Here is a 22,442-nt window from a genome sequence, read left to right as displayed (position 1 = left end):
AGCAGCTTTCACACGCAGAGGCACAACACAGAGGAGCCAGAGTACTTCACTCAATTTCTAAGAAGCCTCCATCACCATCATCACTTTCTTTTGCATGCAGATGATATGCTAACAAGCCCTTTAGATAATTTAGTCCACGTATATTGTGTAGGTGTTTGCTAAAATACTAGTGCCAGTATCCAGTCAATACAATGGGCATTCTTTCTACTTTATTGCATTAAAAAATTGTAGAAAGAGCTTACAGAAGAGAGAGAACTCCATTTTCAGAAGTATTTTAAGTTGGTTCACCTCTGGCTTATTTTTCCACCAGAAGCAAGGCTGCTGTCAGAAAGCTGTTTCCTTCTGGCATTGCTAACTCAGCTCTCACTTTATTCCCACACTTTATCATTCCCCCTTCCTGTTTTTGTACTCATTGCTGCCTTCAGAGGACGATGAGTAGGGGCAGGAGGAAAATCAAGACAGGAGCCCACAGCTTTCTCAACAGCCGCATCAGGAAGCGGACCATTTGAAAAACACACTGAAATGCTGATCTTTAATTTCCAGGTCAGTTAGTTAGCCAAAAATGTGACGTACAGAAAGGAAAAAGTGATGCTCTAACAACTCCCGAGATTTCAAAAACAATCCTGTCCCCATCCAGAAAAAGAAAATCATACCTACCACTTCTGCCTCTGTCCATAACTACCATTTCTTTCTCGTCCCACACTCTCTTAAAAATATAGGATGCTTAACACAAAAAGTGAACAAGATTTGACTGCAAACATCTTTTGCCAGCACAACTCTCAAAATTGCTTAAGGGCTCAAGGTACTCAGATGCTTTAACTAATAATTGAACAGGACACTGCATTTTGTAGGTGGATCTGAGACCTTTGTCAGGGCTTTTTTCCCCCACATATACACAGTGAAGTGGATGGATCATCCTGGAGATGAGTCACTACTGAAACAACAGAATAAACTCCCATGAAATGCTATGCGTTTTGTGTTTAACATTCTCCAGCTCCTTTTTTGGAGTATTTGGCAAGGCTCTGGCAAATGCTCCTCCTGCAGAAATCAAGTGGCAACTTTATTTGTCAGTGACGTTCTTAAATATGCATTTCAGCCTCCACTTATCTTTTCCTTCTGCTTCGTTTGCTCCCTCCCAAAGCTGACAAAAGAGAAAGGAAAGCCACCGAGAGCAGGGCAACTGCTGACACTACAAACACAACCAAGATGGGTTTCCACAGCTCCAGACCACAGGTGATGCTCAAGCAGATTTGCTGGTGTAGCTGCTTCATGCTTCTGAAGATCAGCCCAGACAAAGTGTTTGAACATATACAATGCTTGAACGTTTAGATTGGCTCTCCCTTCTAAGGGGTTAGGCAGCAAAACCTTTCGGCTAAAGGCCAATTAACACATTTAAAAGAGGGGGGGAGAGTGAAATTTAAGGGTAAGTGGATCTTTGGTGAACAAGGCAAAGCAAAAGGAGCCAGTAGAAGCCAAACCTAAGCCTGGCACTGGGTGTTGCCATAGTCTATCTGTGCTATACCCACCTGCTTCTCAAAAAAATCTTTACATACCTGTACATGCTTCCTTAAGTGCAGACACCACAATAATCATTGCAAACCCATTCAATTTGCACATAAATCACTAATTAACTGAGAATGTGCAAAAGGTACCAAACCTGGAATCGCAGGTAGTGACTCTGTCACCAGCACTAATCTCAGGGATGTCAGGGGACACTGGCCACTTATTTGGGCAGCTGGCCTGTGCTGCAATCTGCCCTACTGCATCTCCACACCTACCGCTACTTATTTAAAAGCTACAATAAACATTATTATTAATGTTACAAATATACCTTCAGTTATCACGTATCCATTATGTTACAGACACTTGCGCCTTTGATTAGTTACTTTTCAGAACCATGTGCATTTATACTATCACTGCTCTCACATCTGCACAGAGCATATAATTTCTTCTGCATCAGTGGATACCGTGACTAAGTGGCGTTAAGAGTGAAACGAGTATCACAGCAATCAATGTTTTGTGCAAGTCATCTTACCCACAGGATTTTGCACAGTCCCGTGGTAAAGGGTGAGCAGCAGAAAGGGGTGGGAGTGGCAGACGGGCGTCTGCGGCCACAAACCTGCATCCAAGGGGTACACAGCAGACAGCCATCCACCGCTGGCTTTGACACCCAGTCAAACACCACTTCGTATTGCTACCAAGTCATCTGCAGTAGTTTCTGTGATGAAAAAAATGTCTGTGTATACACACACAAATAATCTGTGCTTTCCATTCACTTAAAACAGAATTCACATAAGGAGAACCTTTATTACAGGTATTTTCTTATACGTATGCATTTGTCTTTTGTTTTGTATTTTTGCTTGTGTTCTCATCAAATTAATAAAAAATAAGTTCTACTTGGCTTATAAAGCACTCACTTATAAAAAAAAAAGCTGATGAGAACTTGACTGAAAGTCAGAAACACAGAAAAGAAACAGCAGAGCTCTAACCACACACTAGACTCACACTTGTTTAACCACACACCCCAGCACATAGGCATGACTCTCAGTCCACAAACCCTACATCTATTTTTGTCATATAAACTGAAAGCAAACTTCAGCCAGGTCTAGTGGTAATTAAAACTGAGGAGGGGACGTTGAAGGATGGCATGCAGTCACAGGCTGCAGTACTCCCATTCATCTTAAAAGAACAGAGGCATTTCAAGTGGCTGGACATTACAAACCCTTTATGCTTAAAGAGCTGCTGGCTAATCACTTCTGTCATTATATGCTGTCCTCAGCTAAGGGAGGAATCTGATGGAGAACAGAATGTATTCTTAATTTACTGTAAAAGTTAAACCTGGTTGAAAAAAAATTGTATTCTGATTGGCGATGCATAAGGTGAGGAGGCAGGAAACATGAGGGAAAATGCTACTTGCAGACTTTGGGGGAAAAAAGTGCAATCTTACAAAAAGCAACCAACTCTAAAACTAAGTTCATTTTTCCACTGGCTTAAAAGAGACTAAAAATATTGGTTTTTATCAAAACAAATCATTAAGCGTATAAACATGAAAATGAGTTTTCCCACTAGCAAGCATTCATTCACCATAGTCACTGAGCAACAACATGCAAGGAGAAAGTGCACTCACATGGTGCTCAAAATTCACTATTTTGATTAGACAGTCCCTCAACGGATGATAATCCATCATTCCTCGAAGACTGCAAAAAACCCAGCACTTCTTTTAGCACTCATCTGAGAGTAAAATGAGAAAACATCGTAAAAGAAATGAAAGATAGGCAACGCCCCCCTTGCAACCCAACAGAACAGTTGCTCCATTTTATGAACAGGGGAAACACTTTGCAGTTTCACTGAGATTTTACTTGTTCATCCCCATGTGCTGCGTAGAGGTGGTTTGCATTTTTATACCATTTCACATACAGGAAACCAAAGGACAAGTAGCACAGCACAGGCAAAAGAAGGCTCCATCTTTTCAGCCCTCTGCTCTTATATGTGTGGCTGAAATAGGGCTTTTTTTTTTTTTTTTGCTTTTTTTTTTTTAAATTTGACAGCAAAGTTTCATCATATTCCTCTGCTTTCCAGAACTGTTGTTATCCAATAAGCTCAGTGGGGGACATACAGAAACAAATAAAGAGGCAATTCCTTCCCCAGGAAGCCTGCAGTGGAACCTCCTGGTCCCACAAGCCATTCTACACTGACCCCACAAGTCCACGCAAGACTTTAAAGATGAGCTGACAATGCAGAATTATTCTCAACTACATCAGGTCGGACTAAAGGTCCATTTCATCTTGCACCTAACAGAAAACAAAAGCAGATACCTGGGAAAGGGTAGGAATCTTTACTTGATCTGTAGAAATACAGATGAAGCAAACACTGAAACCACCGTGTAACTCTCTCTCCTACCCCAACCCAAGCACAACTTTTTCCTCTTCAATTCAAGGTGTAACTAAAGTTGTACTGAATGCAACACAGCAAGTCAACATGGATCAATCAGCATGGCACAGGGTTGTCTATCGGGTTCTCCTGCCTATTTCCCTGTTCCCCACTGACCCTCGGTTGCTCCTCTCTATCTTGTGAGCTTTGGGAACCCAACCTCCTTGCCAAAAGTCATGACTGTGCTTCCCAGAATGACACCTGACCTCATCCAGAGTTTCCTTGTGCCAACATAACACAATAACATGGCAAGGGGAAATTTAAGAAAAGCAAACCAAAATGGGAAATAGTGTTAGTGCTGGCAAGAGGAAGCTCCATAATAAAATCATTTTGAATGACAAATAAAGTTAACTAAGGAACTTCTTTAAAGGTGAGGGTTTTTTAAGTTTAAGCTTTTAGCATTTTATATATTTAGAAACTCCTTAAAATGTTAAACCAATAAAGAAGACACCTGTGATGCAACTCTATGTTGCCTAGGACTTTGCAGATACTACACACACGAACCTCCCCACTCAAAACCAGCACTAAAGCACTTAGTCTTCGATACGAGGCCCTACTGCAGCAGGCACAGTGCCTTACCTCCATTACATCTGCTGGCCCACAAGATAGCTCCTGTTCTTTGGTGTCCTGCCAGTACTTCTCCTGTCAAATATACTGTGTGTCAACACAAGTGGCAACACAAAACTCCATGGAAATTCATGCTGGTTTAGGTTTTGCAGGTCTGCTGCACAACACGAGACAGTAAGGGTGGTGGACATAAAACAGAAATACAAACAAGCCTCAATCCTACAAAGCAGGCACATTAGCAGGCCCATTAGCCAGTAAAAGTTACTGAAATCATGAGTCGATTATTCCCACAGCCAGTGTTTGCAGGGTCAGCCACTGCCCCCACTTTAGCAACAGTATGTCAGTGCCTCAACGAGCCTGTGATTTCCTCCATCAAGCCCCATCCCAGGTTCAACAAATGAAGGCTCATCCATGAAACTTCATCCTTACCTTTAGTTCTCCCGCAAAAGACATAATTAGCTATAGTTAAGGTACCAGGGTAAAATGGATTTTAATCAAATACAATTTCTTTTTTTCTTGTTGATGCTGCTTTACCTTTTGCACACTTGTCTATTTGTCTGTCTCGCAATTTCAAATACCAGAATACAGACCAGCACTGCTGTGAATCAGGGAACTAACACAAGTGGTGATTATTTTGCTATAATACCAGTTATCTAAGTGGTTTGTGGTAGAAAAAGAGAAGGTTTAGGGAACAAACAAGGGGTGCAGCCAGAGAACAGAAGAAATACTGCTCCTAAGTGTTTCCACCTGGAAAAGATGACAGGGAGAATCAATGAAGCACATTAAGCAAAATCACTGCAGTTCACAACTGGAATATTTACAGTCTTTTTGACTGATCTTTAACATTTCAGAGTTGTAGAAAAACCCTAACTGGAGACCAATCCTTTCCTTCCTCTTCTCCCTTGCCCATAGCTAGACAGACACTGGTCAGCATGATTCAAATGGCAAATCTGCTGGCTGAATCCAGCCCAACTATATCTCACTCATTAAAAGAAAAAGGTGCACAAAGAGCCAGGCACTACTTGGTGCCTCCCCCACAAACCTGGGGTGTCACTGGCATCAGGGGGTGACCAGCCCAAGACCCAGCTTTAGGATGTGGCACCACCACCCCTTGGTTACAGCCCACCACTGGAGAGCAGGCTCTGTCTTCATTGTTTCGACAGGTTGATTTCTTGCATTGCCACCTCTAAAAGGAAAAGCAACATGAAGCCCAGCATCCTGCATTGCAGCCTACAGAAAACAAGCTCTGAGCCTCTCTCTCAGAAAGCTTTTATTCATAATAAAGAACAAGAGAAGGAAACATTTGATCATTTCTGCCCCCTTGACCACACACCTTAAGATAGTAATGCAAAGCACACACAAGCCCTTACACAATTTCCTTTTCAACAGCAAGCACCTTTTGGTTTCGTTAGTCCCTCTCTCATTTTCTCCTGCTCACATTTCCAGCCTCGTGCCATCAGCTGTTTAGCTCTTCACATTTCATCTCCACCTTGACACCTCCTTGTTTAATACATTTATGAACAGACATACTATTCCCGCTCTCCATACCATTTCTCTGCTTTCTGATACCAGCTCTTGATGGTAATGACCCAGAAACGACATGCCCAGGCTCTGCTCCTACCTCAAAATGAAGAGAGTTACAACCTCGCCTGCACAGCAGTGCGAGGAGAGAGCCCATGCAATACCTCCTTTGCTGGGCATCATGGTGGCCAACCATTACTCTCAACTTCTTTTTCAGTATTAATTTTCAGTCCATGCTAAACCCAAGGTGCCTGCAGGCTTCGGTCTGTACGAGGCAGCTAGGGGCACTAGGAAGGGATGGGGGGGTGGCAGTGAGTTGAGGTTGGGGGACAACCAAAAGCCATGTGCAGGGGAGCTGTACACCTTCTAAAGAGGGCAATCAGAAAGCCAGAAAGACATGTTTTCAGCTTACTTTGTCCTTTCACACATGTGATTATGGCTTTAATGGTAGTGTAAAGCCACAAGAATCCTTCTTCTACAGCAATTTAACAGTATTAAAAACCATTGTGCCTCTAAACATTCAGAAGCTAAATCCTAGGCTTACTAAGCTCAACAACAAAATTCTCCGTGACTTCAGCAGTACCCAGTTTTGGCCCCAGGGTATTGAATGTAAGTGCACACAGGGGCTAAACCGAATCTGCACTGATATTTACATAATTTCCCTGTATGTAAACAAATTAACATAGCCACAATATTTGATTGTACTTGTCTTCCATGACCAATGAGTCAGAATTGCTTGTTTATTGTTATTAGCAATATAAACCTGCAATCAATCAGCGCTGTCTTCACCCTGCAGAAGCAGGGAGAGAACAGCTACAAAAGCCATCAGGAAATAGCCACGGACATCCCAGCCCCAGGATTGAACTGGGAGCATTAGTACTTGTCATAGACAGCAATAGGAAATACTCTTCTTCATAACTCTGAATTTATAATAGTATTTGAAAAGCAAATACTATTTTTGAGAAGAGAATTAAGTAACTGAGGTTCAAGTTGATCAAGGGATTTAGAAAAATAATCCAGATTTCACTCGATTTAAAAAAAAAAAAGAAACAAACAAAACCCACCACATTTCAAAACTGAGAAAAGGGACCTGTTTTTATTTTTCTGATAACAAGGCACAGAACAAGATCACAGTCTTACCACGCTGCATGCCACAAAGATACCGTCGCAGCTGCAAAGAACCTGAATGAGCAACTCCAGTTGTAGCAGCTCCACAGCCTCTTGGGAAAAAGAGCTGTGGTCTCCCAGCTCCCACCCTGGTGCACCATTCACTACATCATGCTGTTCTTCTATTCCAGCAATATCTGGAAGCATGCACATTTTTTCCTCCTTACCACATGCTTTGAAGCTGATTTTCTGGCGCATGCTCATTCTCCTTTATACTTCTTCCCAATATTCCCTAAAACTTTCCTTGTGGGCACTCATTTCATCCAAGCCTTTCTGGTATAGATCTATAAGAAAGCAGCAAACAGGATAAAAACCAGGGGAATTGCTAAAGGCAGCTGCACGCAGCACCAAGGGTACACTCCTGAATTTCCAGGTAAGTACAACGAATGCAGCACCTTAGACCACTGCAGTTTCCATCAGTTTTAAACTTTGTCCTAGAGTACCTCCAGTGACTAACCAAACATTTGAACCTACTAGATGTGCTGGCTAACGACTAGGTAGAAATGCCGAACTAGAGATCAGTAAACCAGCTTGCAATCCCTACCACCAGGAGGCATATGTTACCTTAAGGGCAAAAGTCACTCCCATCTTCTGTTTTCCATCTCTTCTTTGACATTCAAATGGAGATACAAAACCAGTCATGCAGTCTGATGATACAAAAAGGTCCCTGCATCTCCTCCAATACTGGTTTTTTCCCCTCGACACTGAGGCCAGATCAGCATTCCCACAGATAGCACCTCAGCTCAGCTCAGCTTGCACTTGGAAGAGACCTTACGGATACCAAGCCTAACTCGCACAGTTTAACTTTATTGGCACAGAAGCAGCAGACTGTGAAGCTCACATTACTTTTTTTTTTTTTTTTTACACCCAACCACGCTCAGTATTTTCAAAGCAATAACACAGTTTCAATACAAAACACAATTCAGGCACGTTCATGACATGTCACAAAAGCTGGCAGCAGGTAAAGAGAAAGAATGGCAAATTATAGGTAGGGAAGAGAGGAATGGGGAATTGAACACCTGAAAAAGTACAGAGATCACCAATTTACTCATTAAGAGAATCTGTCAGCAAACAGGACAGTGCGATTAACCAGGTAGCAACCATCAAAGCGAAACCAAGGAATCTTCAGGGCCACCTCCATTCTTACTTGTGGCTTTTATTCCTGAGGATATTCAGTCACAACCAAGACCAAAAGCTGAGCTGATCTCACACACTCAGAAAATCCACAGCAGATTTTTTGGGGATAGTTTCCTTGGCATGGTTAATTCACCTGGGATCTTCTGTCCCACCTTTGCCTCTGACAAGCACTGCATTAAAACTAAGCTCCTGCTTGTGAGAGACTGCATCTCAGGAAGTGGCTAATACTACTTACGGCCAACAGCTGCCTGTTACGTGCCTTTTCAAAGCATATGCTGATGCAAAAATTTCCCAGAAAAGGGAGCTGTTTCTTCTGCATTTGGCTTAAGACAAAAAAATACAGGAACACAACAATTACCCTGGTATTTACCCTCCACTAAAAAGATATGGGCTGTGGTGACAAGTGGGTTCTTGATGGGTTTTCCCAGGATAGCAGTAGCTCTTGGGAAAGCAGGGTGGAAGAGAAGGGAGGAGGTATTGCCATTAGGATACTATTCTCCATCACAATTCTTTGAACGGTCATGTCGGTCAAAGATAGGATCATTCTTACATCTGAAATAGACTACTTTAGTTCAAAATCAGGTGTTTAGGCTGGTGGGTTTTTGCACCGTGGGATTTCTTTTGGAGGACAGGCAGGAGGGGAAAGCCAGCAGTAAAACAATTTCTTGCCTTACTCTCATTAATCACAACAGGAGCGAAGAAATTCCTCCTCGTGTACTGCAAGCCAACATAAACCCCAGAAAAACAAGAGTCCTCGACCTGTCATGCTTAACGAACGTTCTCAGTGAACTTCACCTTCCTCTCTGTAGTCTCCTCTGATCCCATGTTGCTGCCCAACCTGTTTTGCCTACAAAGGAAGGCCAGGGCAGGGCCTGGAAGGGTTTGGACCAATTTCTCACCCAGCAGCAACAGCACTATGTGCTGATTCTGCCACATTTGCTATTGCTTCAACCTCAGCGCCCTCAGAAGACCAAACCCCGCAGGCTTTGCCCAGCCAATCTTCCCTGACTCAACAGGAACGCCGTCCAAATCTCAACGCTGGCGTGCACCGTGCGTCTATCTGCAAGAACAGGATCTCTGCTCGCAGCCTCACACGGGCCGCCTGGCCGGCAGTCAAAGTACGGGGGAGGACAGGCTACGTGTTTGTTTACACCCTCCGCAGCTGATGGGTGGGAAGGGAGCTGGGAGGGACTGAGTAGGCAAAGATGGGGCGCACAACCTTAACTACCACTTTCAGAGCAGCTGAATCAGCGCCGGGTGGATGGCTATTTACTGCTGACACAGACCTGCAATAAATCACTACCTTCTGGAGCAACGAGGAAGTTGCAGGGGTGAGTGAGTCATCCTCCACCCTGACGCCATTCCAGGAGCAGAGCCATGTACGTCCCCCGGCTTTGGGCTGTGCCCGTGGCCCAAAAATAGCTTTCAAGCCAAATCCTGCAGTCATCCTTCAAAGCTGAAACGCTTTATTTACACTCAGCAAGAATTCATGTATGTTTTTGACACTGCTAAGAGTAACCGGTGCTTAAATTATTTGCTTAACAAAGGAGTCCATTTAACTACAAGAGTTACACCAAGTATGGAATGTTTTCTGACCCACATAGAAGCTAATAATTTGCATTTTATGGAACCACTTTGCATAGACAACCCATCTTAATGGCCAACAACATGCTGTACAAAAATTAATAATTGAAAAGCAGTCGTCAGCACTGTTATTTGTGTTACAGGTAACTCACAAACCTCATTAAATTGTAGTATTAAATTTCTAATGACCTTCTGGAAAGCCTTTCACTTCAAGAGTCTTTTTTTAAGGCATAAGCTCGCAGAATGTCAAGCAATTGCAAAGGAAGTACATGACAGCTACCCGGAATCTGTGGGAGAGGCCAGGCAAAAACCCCCATCATAATGATGTCAGCCTGATCCCCCTTTGGCTGAAGAAGTCACTTTGACTTCATGAACCCCTCCTCTCTCCAGCCAGTCACTTAACCAGGCTTCTCACAAATTTCTGCCCTAGTGCCAGATTAATCCAGTCTCTGCACATCTAAGAAGCTCCAACTATTCTTCTGTCAAATCACTGGCTTTTAAACTATTTGTGTCGCAGCACCCAAGCATTTGCTGTGGATGAAAAAAGGCTCAGAGACTAGTACAGAAGTGTAAAGGCAAACAAAAATTATATCACAAAGCTGGGGATTTTCATAGTCTTAGGGAAATTAGGTCCCTTGAATCCCACTGCAACGCAGTGAAGAGTCAAGTGCATAATTTTCCATTATGCTTGTAAAAATCTCCAAATGTAGCTTCACAAAGCTGAGCATTTATTATTCTCCTAAATGCTGTTACTAAGCCTGAGGCCTCTTATTCCATTATTATTTTTTTTTTAGGAAATAGTCTCACTCTTGCCAAAATGTCAAAGATGCAGAATGCTAGTTATAGGAAAATCCACCTCAGTCAGCTCCTGTTGTTGGGGAAGAACAACAAACAAACCCTATATTCTGAGCTGACAATCATCATGATCTGCCCATTAGTGTTGCGTCACTCTTCGCTGGTCTGTCACACTGATGGAGTCTGTCTGTTTGTGTTGGGGATGACAGTCACTCCTCGCTGCTGACGTCTTTGCTCAGGGCTGTGCCGCGGTCTCCGGTACACAATCTGCTCCAGAACATGCAGACTGGCTGTTGCCATTTCAAAAGCTTTCCTGGCATATTTCTGCAGACTGAAACAGGAAGATTTGGGGCAGTCAGGGGCTGATTTATCTCTACGTGAACGCCTGCGGGTGTAATTTGCGCAGCTTTTCCAAACAAAACATTTTCACCGCCATAGCAAAGGCAAACTACCCCAAATGCAATTTGTTTGGTGGTTAATTAGTATCCTCCGCTGCAACGTTTGAGACAAAAGAAAGAAACGCTCCCCTCCTCCCACAAGCATCAAGACTTTTTACTCTCAAAGATATACCTTATCTGACATGACCGAAGCAGAACGGATACAGCTTCCTCTTACTATTTTTTTTTTTTTTTAAATACAGAGGGAAAACAACAGAAATTATCTCAGAAGCTTGTTCATTGGGAGGTTCTGATTTTCATTTTTAGGACTGGCCAGACACTTTTAAATTATAAGCTCCCACACCTGAAAACTAGGTAGTAATTTAAAAACATAAATCATAAGAAAAAAGAACTATGTCCATAAGAACTTTGAGTGGTAAAAATAACAGAGATAGTATTAGAAAACCCTGGCTGGCTTTTCTTTCGCCCACTAATAAAACAAGTCCCTGAAGTACTCATACGAGTTTCTCCTCTATGCATTTCTGCGGTGGATGAAGGGAAGAACCGCCAGATCTGCTCCTCTTGATTCAGTCTGGCTTATTCAGCAGCTTGGGTTCTGCTATTTCAGATTCCTGCAAAAATCAAGGCTCAGAAGAGAAAGCTGAGCCTCTGGGTATCCACCAGACCACAGCTACTGTGCGTACGTAACAAGCACGAATGCACTGGAAGAAAAGGAACAGTACCCTGTCCTTCAGCATCACATGGCTGACCACGATCAGCAGCCCAAACCGCATCTTTGAACACCCTACTTCAGAGAACAGTCCGCTGCTGAAGGCGGCTTCCCAGGGACGGGTGCTGGGTAAATCCATCTGCAACAGAAGACCAAACTCCTGCACATTTTGTCAGTACATTTAGTGCACATCAGCTGCATTCCCTTTAAGATGCAGCTGAGATGAGCAGGCCTGTAGACAAAATTAAGCAGCAGGATCCAAACTGGGTATTGTCAGAACAGAGAAATGTCTTAGTCATCCCTCAAAGTTGAAGCCGAAATGGGCTTACAGCCCATTACCAGCCCTTAAAAAGACAGCTTTTGTTTTGTTTTACCAGCCGATTCTTCCCTCAGACTGTTTTCTAGTGGAGATGTGCAAATATCTGGTACTCAGAACTTTATTGAATAGCAATTCAAAAGGAATTCTCCAAATAGAAAGGTGAACTTCAACAAGCCCGTTTCCCCAGGAATAGCACACCAACATCAGCATGTCATCTAGAAACCTGCAAAGTTCACAGAAAATGCTGCCGCCACCATAAGAAAGGGGAGCAATTTCTTCCTTCCTCTGTGTCTTCCTGCTAAAACAATCCCCCTGCCCAATATCCTAAATCGCATGTGCTCCACAGATCTAATTAGCCACGACTAAAATGCAGAGGCCTGTCTGCCAAACACGCATAATCCCATTAAAGTTGTTTTGCTTTTATTAATAAAAATTTGGGATGGGATGAGATAAAAATCCCAAGTGAAAAGTCTAAAAGGTAAGTCCCTTCTCACTGAATAAAGAGCCATCTTTGTGTGTATAAACTCCTCTATTGGGCAACTTGGATTAACTTTTCCTTGTTTATTATAAAAGCTCAAGTTCACCAAGGTCCTTTTATATCCTGATGTATAAAATGATTCCAGCTACGTATCGTTTCACGGACTCAAAGGGGTGAGGCTATGGTATTTATAGATATGTTCAGGGCTAGAATTTTGGTTAGCAACAACATAGTTACGGCCTCAACGCCTAACACACACTTTTGGGAAAATGCCCACCTGCATATATAGATCCAGGAAAATTTTTTCTCTTAAATACATAGTTCAAGTGAACTTTCTTTTTATCTTTTTCCAAATTTGATGGATAAAGTCTATTACTTAGAGAGAGAGAGAAAGAGAGAGGAAAAACAAACTGAGGCCACTTCCACAGTAAGAGTAAAGACCCTGATGTGATCCTGATGCTTTCAGACATGTTCACTGGTTTGGGGTTTTTTTTTTTATTAGCAATAGCACTCCACTCTCAAAAGTGGGGCCTCAGTTTTACTAAGCACACGCCACACATTAAGAGATGAACAACTCAAAACACAGATAGACAGTGCTCCACAAAAGAGAAAGAATGGTTTTCCCTGGTTCAGATAACAAATTAAGAGCTCATAATGGTTTAAAAATCTATTTCCCCAAGCCTCTAACCCAGAGCCCTGCCTAAAGGCTGTTCAGGACTGGACCTATACTCCAGCTAAATCACTTGGCAGTGGCTCCTCTTCACTACAGAATTACCTTCCTTTGAAGCAAGCGACAGCAGACACACAGGCAAAGGATGCTGTTGGATTAATACTCGGTTGCAGACATCTTATCCATATGTATGTACTGTTGTTCTGTATAGCATCATTATGTAAGTGTCTCTATTTTTAAAACAAACAGAAAACGTTTGTCTGGTCACTCTCTACTATTATCCCACCCGTAAACCAGTAAACTGAAATTCCACCCACTTTAATCATAAGTTTACAGACAAGGGTGGAACAACAGTAGAAATGACAAGATGAAGATTTTCTGTTTGCTTTACAAACACGAAAATTGTACCAATTTTTATCAATAGGAATTCAGAAGCTGCCATAATAACAAATAAATTATCAACCTTTGGAGGGCTTCTTTCAATACACCAAATACAACTGCCATTACCACCAATACCAAAGTCTAGTACAACAAACTCTGTGACCCAGATGGCCCCTGTAATCCAGACAGACTCCTGGACCACCAGTAAAAAAGCAAATACTGTAGGTCTATTCACAGTCAGATGATCTTGCTTCCCTGCCACACTAAGGAAAAGGGGAATTTAAAATCACAACTTTTTAACACCCACCCGTTTCTGAAATGGTCCAGGATGGCATGTCAAAAGCCAACCCAAAGAACAATTCAGGGACCGAGACAGTGTTTTTACTGAGTGATGCTGCACTTACTGGAATCTGCATTTCTTAACCTCAAGCTCTTTAACACAATTTTTAAATTCTGGTCCCCGTATCCTTCCACACCCCCTAAGATGTTGCACCAGATACCTTGTAAAGATTTACTTTGGCAAGAACTTCAAACAACACTGCTGAAGTCACTCCTCAGCATCCAGCAACTCTTCTGTCATCCAAGTTGTTCTGAATCAAGACTTACTGCAATCTATGTGCAGGATGTATAGCTGCAGAAATCATATTACTTCTTGTATTTGAACATTTTTTTGCATGTAATCACCTAAATGCGACAGCTGTAATGGTACGTATCTATGAAAGGCGACTGTAAATGGGGCTGTGAGCATACCTTACTGCAAACATAGAGCAGTTATCTTTATATACATTCTAAGACCTGTTAGCATCCACATACATAGTACTTTCCTGTATAAAAATCTAAAACCAAAGATATTCTTCCAGAATTCAGATAAAATCACAAGGCAGGCACTTCAAATGGCACGCCGTAAAACAAATAAAATAAAATCCTTTTCAGAGTGCACAATTATGCCAGAAGTTCACCAACACAGGATGTTGTGAACACTAACGCCATAAAGTTTTTCAAAACAAATCAGACATTTTTCAGAGAAGACAATCCATCAGCAGCTATTAAACACAACAGCCTCAATGGAAGCGCCAGCCCAAAGATTTCCTGGAGCGATGACTGCTGGAAGGATTTACCAGGAGGGTAACTCTGGAGTTACAGTTTTCCTACGCACCTGTAAGCGGCCCCATCAGAAAAAATACTGAGCTAGACAGACCTCTAGTCTGACCAAGACTAACTGCTCTTTTTCAGTTCACAAAATTGAAGACAAGATACCAACCTGTTAATAAATCAGAGCTGAAGTAGACTAGTACCAGTAAAAGACATAGTCTTAAAATTACTGATTGCATATCACATTCCACACCGCCTCCTCTCTGAACATCCTACGGTAATACAGCTTTAACAATATTACCTATTCCCAAATGTACCTCTTTAGATTCCAGTATACCCAAAATGTGCTTGTGTACATTTAGGCACAAATACGTTATACAGCACAAAGATCAGCCAGTAGCATAGTGATATATATTTGCAAGTGCCTGTGAAATCCCTTTGCAATTAGATGCCTGGTAATATAGAATGAAACACAGTCAGCAAGGAAATAAGTAATAATAATAATAATTTTAAAAACCCTTTCCAGAGTATTTCTGAATATGTATCCAGAACATAGTCCTGTTCTGTTATCTTCTGCTGAAGGATGGAAGAGCAGCATCCTCGAGGGTACCTTACCTTTCCCTGATCGAGAGGAAGGTTGGAAGGGCTCAGGCTCCACATCAATACGAAGGCCTCTGGAAAACTGACTGTCAGGAGTCAGTTATTCCTCCTTTCTCCCCAAACACCCGACACCATCGCATACTGTAATAACAGCAGGCTTATTTCATGCCACAGTAATTTTAGAGCGAGGTCCACTTCCAAAGCACCAGAGCCCACGCGAGATCACTGCGCTGCCACTGCAGAGCGGGGCCCGAGCAGGGACGCACAGGAGAGGTCCCTGCCCTAACACCGATAAACGTCTCCCTCTCCTCCCTGCGCTCCACCTGCTCCCCCCACATCCCAGGCTTCCACCTTTCCCTTTCTGTACCAGCTTTTGTCTCTCCTGGCGGGGTCTCACCTCTGATACACCAGTGATGCCTGCGCCGGCCTTTGCCACGCAGCGCGCGCGTCATCGCCTCCTCTCTGAGTGGATTCAGGCAGACAAGCCTTAAAAATCTCTCCTGCAGCAATGCTGCTTCCACGACAACAAGAAGAAATAGCCAACTAATAATGGACCGGTTGAGGGGCTGCCAGCTTCAGGAAATGTGTCTGGAATTACGGGTTTTTTTATTTAAAAAGCTTCCAGTTCAGCCTTGGTCATCTTCCTAGACCCAACACCTGCACTGCAATTAGCCCAGAGCCTGCACAGCACCCCGGGCACAATCAGGCTGTGCATAAAGATGTTTGCCTTTGCTTGTCAACTAAACGAAGCTGAAAGTAAGTTTGCCCATGCATGCGGGCAGCACCTAACATACTGCAGAAGCTCCTGGAGTACAGACAATCAACAGTAAGTGCACTACAATCTCAAGAAGTTTACCAAAAACTTATTTACCGTGTTACTGTATCCACTCACTTTGTTTTTGTCCAATATTTGCAACACCCTAACTGCAGCACATCGCTCTGATGTAAGCAGTCGCCCTAATCCACAATGTTATATATATATCTATCTCATTTGTTTACCCAAAGTTGAATGATCATTTCAACCTTTGTTAATCTGATTGCATAACAAACTACAGCAGCCTTAAATAACCAAGCTGCTCTCTCCAGCGCGGATTAGTCGAAATCACTCATTTCAGCACCCCGCTGCTTTTGAAAAACAAAATGAAACAGATAATAGAGAAAGAAGAAGATAGAAGCACCTGGCCACTGCCTTCACGGCCGACTAGCGTACAAGACATATCGCAGCATGCAGATGCAATGTAGTAACTTCACACCTGGTGCAGGCTGCGAGCACAAGGTAAAGCGAAACGTTTTCAACCGCTGAACAATATTGCGCAATTAAAGCACATTCTGCTAGATCTTATTCACAGCTCCGGCGCAGGCTATTAAGCAAACTATACAGCATGGATTTTCAAAACAAGTAATTGCACGTATATAAACAAAGGGCATAATTTACATGGCAGATCCCATAAAAGCTTATCTACCACATGACGTCACACCCATAAATTACAACTTAAAGTACCAGTGCCAAACTGCTCCTGTCCTCCCACCCCAAAACGAACATGATTAATATCAAACACTGCTCATCCATGCCTGCGCCTCTTGCAAATAAACACACATGAAGTACCTCGCAAGACAGAGTAGTATTTAAAGATTCTTCAGACAATGAGAAGATTCATAATTATTATTGTACTGCATCATCACAAGGTCTTAAAACAAATGGAAGCTGCCTCATCATACAACACTTAAGATAATATAAGGTTAAACGACATCAAACAGTATCGGTGCATTCCACTTGTGCCAAAGGGCAAACACCTCCAGCCAGATCTTCAGAAACACGTAGCCTTACAGCTATTAACAAACAGCAAGTTAGAGAAGCAAAACCAAAACACACGTATTTCTTTGAGCAGACTCAGGACCAGAATTCTTCCACTGAAACCGAACCAACCACGGCATGGGGAAGGTGAAGGGCAGGTGAACGGGCAATCAAATAAGGTGAGGAACGTGTTTTGGCATCCCTCAGCTTTAGTTCACCAGTCCACGATCAGCTCACCAGAAATCAAGAGGCAGTATCAGGGGCTAATACAACACCGCCTATTGATCGCAGCCAGCTTTCTACAGCACACAACAAAATTCATCCTCCTGACTGATACCCATGGCAGCAGCCTCATTGCAGAAGTTAGACAAGGCAGGCATCAGCGAACGACTCTCTAACCAACACATATCTGAATACCTTGGTAAGGGAAAGCAAGCTAAGTGTCTCTGCTCCTGGCACAAATATCTGCTCCTCCGAGTCCGCAGTCACCCACGAATCTGTAACAATTATCCCAGTGCCCCTACGATCTGCCTGCGCCGGGGGACTACCTACACAGCAGGCCCAGCACCGGGGAAGAAAGAGGCTCCACCGAGTCTGTCCACGCCAGCTGGGTCTGTGCCGTCTCCATCACGCTCAGCCCGCACCGAATTCACCATTTCTGCGTGTTATTACGAATCTGACATCACAGCAGTGCAAGCCCAGTCTGACATCTACAGTTAACTCGGTGATGGTGTAAGTGCCGCCTGGCTTACAGGCATTTGGTGTTGCAATACGCTTGCTGCTGAACCCTTGAAAGAGAAGATACAGATACATATAAAATCTGCTACAGAAAGCCTCGCAGGGACTTGTTTCTTCTCCGTGTGAGGCCGGCAGACCTGCAGCGAGCTTCCTCCCTCCTGCGAGCGGAGCGAAATGCAGCAAGAGACATTTCCACACACCCCCGCCACCCCCCCACACCCCCCCCTCACACCCCTCCCGAGCCGCGGCAACGCCGGCACCCCCCAAAGCAAACAGATGCCGTTCAAACCCCGGGCTGCCTGCCCGGCTGGGGAAACCTTGCCCACCCTGCAGCCATTTCGCCTCCAAGCCGCGACCCCCCCGTCCGTCCCCCCCCCCCAGCCCCGGGGTCTGGCAGCACTTGGCGAACTGCGGAGGAAGGCGCCCGCTCCCCGTACAAAGCCCGGCGGGGTCATGAATAAAACATCGCCCGGAGGAGGCGCGGGGGGGTGGGGATCGGGATACGGAGAAATCAGGGAATAAAAAGGCCCCGCGGCGGCCGGGGACGCGGCGGCGGGCACGGCCCCGCTGTGCTGGGGGGGGGGGGGGGAACCGGCCCTCAACCCCGGCCCGGAGCGGGGCCCCAGCCCGCCCGCCGCCGGCCCAGGCCTCCGCGAGGGAAGCGGCGCCCCCCGGCCCCCGCCTGCCCCCCGCCGCCCCCCGGGGGACGCTCACCTCCGGAGCCGCCGCTCGGAGCGGCTCCCCCGCCGCGGAGGGCCGCCGGCAGCGCCGGGCGCGGCTCGGGGCCCGGCTGGAGAGGACCGGGAGGCGCGGGGGATCGGGCGGCTCCAACTCAAGTGTGCGAGCGCGGCAGCGGCGGCGGCGGCGGCGGGCGGCAGCCGGGCGCGGAGCGGCCTCTCCGGGGAGCCGGGGCGGGCCGAGGCGGGGAAGGGGCGGCGCGGAGCCGGGGGCGCGCCCGGCCGTCACGGCGGGGAGGCGGTGAGAGGCCGCGGAGGAGGAGCCTCCGCTGCACCGCCCGCCCCTCTCGCCGCCGGGACCGAACCCCGGGCCCGTCCGGGGGCCGCTCCCCGCCCGCAGCCCCGCTCCTCCGGGTGAGGGCCCGAGCGGCGCCCACAGCCGCCCTGGGCGCGGGGCCGGGGCCTGCGCGGCGGCCGCGTCCCTGCCCGCCGCGGGGCCCGCTCGGGCCCTTCCCGCCGGGCTGTGGGGAGCCGCGGCCGCGGCGTTCCCTCGGTCCCGTCCCTTCCCGGCCGCCGCCGCCCGCCAGCCCGCCTCCGCTCCCCGGGTGGAGGGGCCGAGCCGCCCCGGGACACCCGCGGCCCGGCGGCGGGGGGGGGGGGGGCGCAGGCCTGCCCTGAGAGCGCGGCGCAGAACTGGGGGGGGGCAGCGGAGAAGACGGTTAAAAATAATAAGAGCGTGTCAATTAAAGCGAAGGGTCTCACAGCGGCCCGTGAAACGGTTGTAAATTAGTCTTAGAAACGGGCCCTTTCGAAGGCTTTGTTTCAAACACAGCTAACGGGCAAGGATAACACTGTGTCCTTTTTACAGTCGTTTTAGAAATCCCGAAAAAAAAAAAAAAAAAGTTGCCGCTACCCAATTTGTCCTTTTCCATTGACTGGATCATCAGCGCTGCGCCTTTTAATTACTTCACAGAAATCTTGTTTGCGCGCAGGGGTGGAAAAAGTGCAGGGGTAGGAGTTTTTCAAGTCAAGCTGTCATTAATACGCTGTCTGGTTTTCAGGGCGGTGTTTGTGTGAGCAGTTCAGGACAACGGTGAGCACAAGGACATTCCTGCTCCCTCCCCTAAAGGTCTGTGCCCACCTCGGTGGGGGGGCTGTCCTATCCTGGGGGAGGCTCAGCACCCACCGGAGAGCACCTCCAGCACCCACGGGCCGCCGTGCCTCAGGGCAGGAGGCTGAGTACCTCGAGGTGGGAGAACAGAGAACACCAGGTAAGGTCAGAGATGCAAAAACAGGGCCCTGTGCCTTTGGTGTCCGTCTCCCACTCAGCAATGGGACAACAGAGTGGTTCTTCACCGTATCCTGGAAGTTTTTTTTTCCCAATAACGCAATGCGTATCTGCTTTATTGCAGCACGAGCCCAAGTTGTCACAGGCAAACCTGGTTTTGTATTCACAGAGGCATAGTTTTTCATGAAAATGACTGTTGACTGAAAAAAAAATGGAGGTTGAGGTGAAGCTTCTTTGAAGATCTGGTTATAAAAGCTTTCTCAGATTGTTTCTGCCAGGAAGTGCAACCATGTAGAAAGAGTCCAGCAAGCCTATATGCTTTTCATCACCTACAGTTTTATTATCTTTCAATAATCCAGGCAGATAGGTTTTCATCTAAGAACCTTTTTCATTCACCATTATGAAAATGTTAAAATAAATAACAGTTTGTTTGCCAAATACTTGCAGGATCCTATTTGCAGTCATTTCTACCTTCATCTTTCTAGCAATCTAATTATTTTTCTTTGCATCGGAAATCACTACCAGAAAGGTGGACATAAACAACATCAAGAGATTCCAAAAGAGCAGCTCTAGGTTGACAACTTTGAAGTCAGCCAACTTTGTTTTTCACCCTTTTCACTGGAGAGAGCCTGATGCTGTTTCCAAAGACACATGGAGCTTTTACAGTGAAAAATACGTGATTGCTATGCTGCTATAAACTGTGCTTCCAATAAAACCGACCATAAAAGAACAGCATAAAGCAAACATATTTTGTTTAGCCTCCACAAACCAACCTCCGTGACGTTTTCCTTGTGATGTGTGCAGCTAGTTAACATTCATAATATAATTATTTACATGTAAATCTGCTTCCTTATGCACAGTTTTGTTGATCGAGTCTTTGTCTACCACTCTCATGGAGTCAAAGATACAACTAAAAGCAGAAAATATTTATTTCCCTGATTTCTCATGTTTGTTTTATTGATTTCTGAGAAGAGACATTGCATACTGAAGAGTTATTTTTAGAAGGTGGAAATCGATAAATAGTGTAAGTGATTTCTGATACCCAGGACGTATTTGGTACTAAGCATAGCCCACGTCGGCTGAGCCTGATGCCCTGTCCTTGCCTAGTGGTGCCCAAACCAGGTATTAGTTCATGACCCCAAGAACAAATTATTGTTTTAATACCAAAATCAAGGGCTGGGAGTTGTTCCTGCAAGAAGATGACAGCTTTTATCCTGACTTTTTCATGGAGTACAAAAGGAATTGTCTTTCCCAATTAAGTTCTCTTGCTACTGTGGGAATGAATTGACTTGGATCTGGGGAAGCCATGGACTAAATAAAGAGTAGCCAGAGACAGTATTTGCAAAGACAAAATTATTATTATAAGAAAAAGAAAAAACACACAAGACCCTCATTGGAAGGGAGAAGGATGAGGACAGAAATGAGTATCGAGAGAGTCAGTGGCTCCAGAGATTGCACTTGGCTGTCTTCTTTTAAAAGAAGCTCCACCTCCGGGCCAAATTCTGCCATGCTAAATTTTTGGACCCTTTCTTGTCTAAGGCAATAGCTTGTGTGCCATTGAAACCTGCAGGCTTATGGTCAGAGAGCCCTCTCCAAGCAGGTCTACTTCTGGCATCAGGAGGAGGTTCCTTCACGTTAACCCCGACACAGCCACGCACTAGATGGAGCAGAGAGAGTGACGTGTGCAATTAATTTCCAGTGATGCCATCAGGCTTTAAAGCTGGTGAGTTGGTGTCTCAAAGTCTGAAATTTTGCACTATGAGAGGTTGTTTGTTGGCTTGATCTCTACGCGTTGTTTCTGTTCTGATGAATCTGTTTGATAAGACCATGATTTTTGCCCAGGCTGATGTATATTATTTCCAATGTGGATGCAATCGTAGTGGGAGTATGGACTTGTTTTCTCATGCCTGTACTCACATTATACTGTCATAGTGTACTTAACATTCACAGAAGAGCCTTTTCAGTGCAGTAACACTGACTACATAGGGAGGGTTAAAAGTGTTACAGCTGGTGTCTGTGTAGAATAAGCCTTGAAGATGCGAAATGTAAAAGGGAGCACTGGAAACAGCAAGGCTCTTAAGAGAGCACTTAAAACAGTGGTGTAGAAATATCAATTTGGCCTGTTTATGCAAAAAAAAAAAAAGGTTATTTGGCTTATAAGTCATCAGACTACTGCAGTGAAATCTCTGTATGTGTGTGTGCCACGCATGTTGCCTAAGTTATAATAATACAACAATTCTTGTAGGGATCTACCTACCTTCTTTTCTCCTAAAAATGTGAATACAGTTCATTCATCTATGCCAAAGGTATGCGTATTCTACCTGTGTCCTACTGGTTACTGTAAAAATAAACCATTACTTTAATCAGGTAGTAGTTATCAGCACAACAACTGTGTGTTCCAAGCCTGAAAATTGTTGCAAATTCCTAAGTTATCCTGTTTTATTTTCTGAAAGGTGCTGGTAATTTGCTGATACTTTAATGAAGCTCTACATTTCGGAAATGGGAGAAATTAGAGAACTCATAGCTCGGCTTACAGATAAATAGGTGAAATTGCTGCACATTTTTCCCAATTAACATGAGCTCAGAAAAAAACTAA

The 22,442-nt window shown here is 44.9% G+C and overlaps 1 protein-coding gene across 3 annotated transcripts in view; it reads right to left on the bottom strand.

Annotated features, from left to right (window-relative positions):
- C8H1orf21 (chromosome 8 C1orf21 homolog) overlaps positions 1-18,807 on the bottom strand; it is a 126,985-nt gene extending 108,178 nt beyond the window's left edge. Inside the window, exons 1-2 of one of the 3 annotated variants that reach the window (XM_074833118.1) lie at positions 18,596-18,807; positions 2,120-2,218 (exon numbers count right to left, since the gene is read on the bottom strand). The gene's annotated coding sequence lies outside the window, so the exon portion shown is untranslated. Of the gene's footprint in view, positions 1-2,119; positions 2,219-3,127; positions 3,151-18,595 lie in introns of those variants that run through there. The other 2 variants (XM_074833119.1, XM_074833117.1) reach the window with 2 other exon arrangements.
- Positions 18,808-22,442: the final 3,635 nt, after the last annotated feature.

Source organism: Strix aluco, chromosome 8 (assembly GCF_031877795.1).
Source record: "Strix aluco isolate bStrAlu1 chromosome 8, bStrAlu1.hap1, whole genome shotgun sequence".
Classification (NCBI taxonomy): domain Eukaryota; kingdom Metazoa; phylum Chordata; class Aves; order Strigiformes; family Strigidae; genus Strix; species Strix aluco.
The sequence above is the reverse complement of the archived record's forward strand: the minus strand, read 5'-3'. Positions and strand labels throughout refer to the sequence as shown.